The sequence below is a fragment of the Cryptomeria japonica genome, unplaced genomic scaffold (assembly GCF_030272615.1).
Source record: "Cryptomeria japonica unplaced genomic scaffold, Sugi_1.0 HiC_scaffold_156, whole genome shotgun sequence".
Taxonomy (NCBI): domain Eukaryota; kingdom Viridiplantae; phylum Streptophyta; class Pinopsida; order Cupressales; family Cupressaceae; genus Cryptomeria; species Cryptomeria japonica.
Genome location: NW_026728978.1, coordinates 321,960 through 325,795, shown reverse-complemented (window position 1 = coordinate 325,795; position 3,836 = coordinate 321,960). Strand labels below are relative to the sequence as shown.

General features: G+C 60.7%; 1 non-coding gene across 1 annotated transcript; it reads left to right on the top strand.

Annotated features, from left to right (window-relative positions):
- The first annotated feature begins 3,233 nt into the window (after nt 1-3,233).
- LOC131866889 (5S ribosomal RNA) lies at nt 3,234-3,352 on the top strand. Its single transcript, XR_009365488.1, has one exon. It is a non-coding gene; the product is annotated as a 5S ribosomal RNA (ribosomal RNA).
- The last annotated feature ends 484 nt before the right edge of the window (nt 3,353-3,836 follow it).

Sequence of the window (3,836 nt, the reverse complement as noted above, 5' to 3'; positions counted from 1 at the left end):
AAAAAAAAAACGAGATTTTAAAATTTCCGTTTTGAAAGATAGTGAGAAAAAGGGAATGCTGGTGCCATCTTGAGCCCGCCCTGGTGCGCAGCCCAGCCAAGGTTTGCGCACCAAGGTGCCCACCCTGGCGAAGGTGCGCGCCCGGGCCATTAACCACAACTTCCAACTTCGGCGCGCGCCAGGGTGGGAGCGCACCCAACAACCGGGCCTGGGAAGAGCCAATGCGAGAAACCCCACCAAACTCTCTGACAAAAAAAGAGGGGGCGCTCCAGTAACCCCGCTTCGGAGCGCACCCTGGGCAAACCCAGACCAAGGTGCCCACCCCGGCCAAGGTGCAGGCGAGGTGCGCACCCGGGGCAAACCGGGCTCCGACAACGTGCACGCCGCACCTTGGAGCACACTTCGTAGCGCTCCCGGTGTGCGCACCTCAGAGCACACCAAGGTGGGCAGCGAGGTGCGCACCTTTGATGCGGCTTGCCTTCACTAATTTCCAGAAAAGGCAAAAAAAAAAGGAGATTTTAAAATTTCCGTTTTGAAAGATAGTGAAAAAAACGGAACGCGCGTGCCATCTTGAGCCCGCCCTGGTGCGCAGCCCAGGTAAGGTGCCACCCTGGCAAAGGTGCGCACCCGGGCAATTAACCCTACTTCCGACTTCGTGCGCGCCCAGGGTGGCAACCGGGCCTCGGAAGAGCCAATGCGAGAAACCCCACCAAACGCTCCGACAAAAAAAGAGGCGGCGCTCCAATAACCCCGCTTCGGAGCGCAGCCGGGGCAAACCAAGCCAAGGTGCCCACCCCGACGAAGGTGCACGCGAGGTGCGCACCCGGGGCAAACCGGGCTCCGACAACGTGCACGCAGCACCTTGGAGCACACTTCGAAGCACTCCCGGGTGCCCACCCGGCGTTGCGCACCGTGGTGGGCAGCGAGGTGCGCACCTTTGATGCGCTGCCTTCACTAATTTCCAGAAAAAGGCAAAAAAAAAATGAGATTTTAAAATTTCCGTTTTGAAAGATAGTGAAAAAAAAAGGAACGCGGGTGCCATCTTGAGCCCGCCCTGGTGCGCAGCCCAGGCAAGGCATGCGCACCAAGGTGCCCACCCGAGGTGCACACCCGGGGCAAACCGGGCTCCGACTTCGTGCAGGCCGCACCTTGGAGCACACTTCGGAGCGCTCCTTGGTGCGCACCATGGTGCCCACCAGGGCGCACCCGAGGCAAACCGGGCTCCGACTTCGTGCACGCCGCACCTTGGAGCACACATCGGAGCGCTCCCAGGTTCGCACCAGCGTTGCGCACCTTTGATGCGCTTGCCTTCACTAATTTCCAGAAAAGGCAAAAAAAAACGATATTTTAAAATTTCCGTTCTGAAAGATAGTGAAAAAAAACGGAACGCGGGTGCCATCTTGAGCCCTTCCTGATGCGCAGCCCAGGCAAGTTGTGCGCACCAAGGTGCCCACCCTGGCGGAGGTGCGCGCCCGGGGCAAACCGGGCTCCGACTTCGTGCACTGCATGGTGCCCACCAAGGCGCGCAACCCAGCCAAGGTGCCCACCGCAGCGAAGGTGCACGCGAGGTGCGCACCCGAGGTGCACACCCGGGGCAAACCGGGCTCCGACTTCGTGCACGCCGCACCTTGGAGCACACTTCAGAGCGCTCCTTGGTACGCACCAGGGCGCGCAACCCAGCCAAGGTGCTCACCCCGGCGAAGGTGCACGCGAGGTGCGCCACCCGGGGCAAACCGGGGCTCGGACTTCCGTGCACGCCGCACCTTGGAGCACACATCGGAGCGCTCCCGGGTTCGCACCAGCATTGCGCACCTTTGATGCGCTGCCTTCACTAATTTCCAGAAAAGGCAAAAAAAAGAAAAAAATGAGATTTTAAAATTTCCGTTTTGAAAGATAGTGAAAAAAACGGAACGCGGGTGCCATCTTGAGCCCGCCCTGGTGTGCAGCCCAGGCAAGTTGTGCGCACCAAGGCACCCACCCTGGCCAAGGTGGGTCACGGGGTGGGTCCTAGGGTGGGTAACGGGGTGGGTACTAAGGTGCGTGCCAAGGTGGGTCAATAGGGTGGGTGCCAAGGTGGGCACCAGGGTGGGTGTGCACCAACCCTAGCCAGGGTAGGTCACGGGGTGGTTGTCGGGGTGGGCGTCAAGGAGCCAAGGTGGGTGGCAAGTAGCCAAGTTGCGTGCCCAAGGGTGGGTTGTCGGGGGTGGGTGCCAAGGATCCAAGGTGGGTGCCAAGGAACCAAGGTGGGTGTCTGGGTGGGTGCCGAGGTGGGAGCCAGGGTGGGTCCCAAGGTGAGTGCAAAGGTGGGTGCCAGGGTCAAGGTGAGTGCCAATGTGGGTTCCAAGGTGCCGAGGGTCAGGGTGAGTGCCAATGTGGGTTCAAAGGTTGCTAAGTTGGGTGCGAGGTTGGGTGCGAGGGTGGGTGGGTGCCAAGGTGTGCTAGGTGGAAGCCCGGGTGGGTCTGCATCCCATGGGTGTCGAGTTGGGTGCCTGATGGGTGCTTCTTGTCAAGTTTTAGTCGTCGGGACTCATTTCGAGCCTTAGAGGTCGTTTCTTGTCCGGTTGCCCTGTCTTCGACCTGGGAACCCAATTTTGGTCCTCGGGTCCCATTTTTTTTTGTCTCGCATCCCACTTTTGGCCTGTGGCCTTTTCGGGGTCGATTCTCGTTTTGGGCATCAGAGCATGTTTCTTCTCCTAAAACCCAATATTTGTTTATTAAGTCTCGGAACACATTTTTGTTCTCGTGGACCCCATCATGGGGTCTTGGAACGCATTTGTGGTCCTTGGGTCCCATTTTGCATCCCGAAACTTGTGTTTTGGTGCTTGATCCCTATTTTGGGTGCCCACCTTGCACCAAGTGCGCACCCGGGGCAAACCGAGCGCCTTGGTGCACCGGGGCAAGATCGAGCGTGCACCGAGGCGCCCCGAACATGCACCAAGGTGCACTCGGCCCACATGTGAGCGCAGGTCGTTTGCGCCGAGGTGGTGTGTGGGCACCGCGTTGCAGACGGGACACTGCACGCACACGACGCCCCCTCCAGGTGCACGCACGTAGGCCGGGCCGGGTGCACACCCGACGCCCTAGCAAGGTGCGCGCACCCGGGCAGGGCTCACACTTGGCGAACGGGGCGCACTTCGCGAGGGAGGGTGTGCACCTCGACGGGGGTGGGTGGCCGGGGTGGATTCGCACGTGGGTCGCGGTTTGCTAAGTACACACTGCGACAAGCTCATAACGGGTGCGATCATACCAGCGTTAGTGCACCGGATCCCATCAGAACTCCGCAGTTAAGCGCGCTTGGGCCGGAGTAGTACTGGGATGGGTGACCTCCCGGGAAGTCCCGGTGTTGCACCCTTTTTTAGTTTTTCGCCGGGCGTCGCAATGCTATTTGAATAAACCTTTTGCCCGTTTGCGTTCTCGTCGGGGCCGGGCCGGGCCGGGGTGCGCTGCCCGCACTACCGCGCGCGCGGGGGCGACACCGAGCGCGCACCCGAGGCGCCCCGAGCACACAGGCCACGGTGCAACCCGGGCGTTGTGCGCGCACCCCGGTGCGCCCGAGGTGCTGCGCGCGCACCCAGGTGAAATCGGTGTGCACCTCGGCCAGTGCGCGCTCGGTCGAGTCGCGCACGTTGGCCAAGGTGCACGGTGATGTTTCTTACTCTAAGGTTCCGCACCAGACGCCCGGGACAGGTGAGCGAAGCTGGGCGGGGCCGGGTGCGCGGCCGGGGCAGGTGCACGCAGCTGGAGAGAGCTTTGGAGCACACTTCGGAGCGCACCAATGATGCGCTCCATTCAAAAGTTTCCTGAAAAGGCAAAAAAAGTTGAGATTATAGAATTTC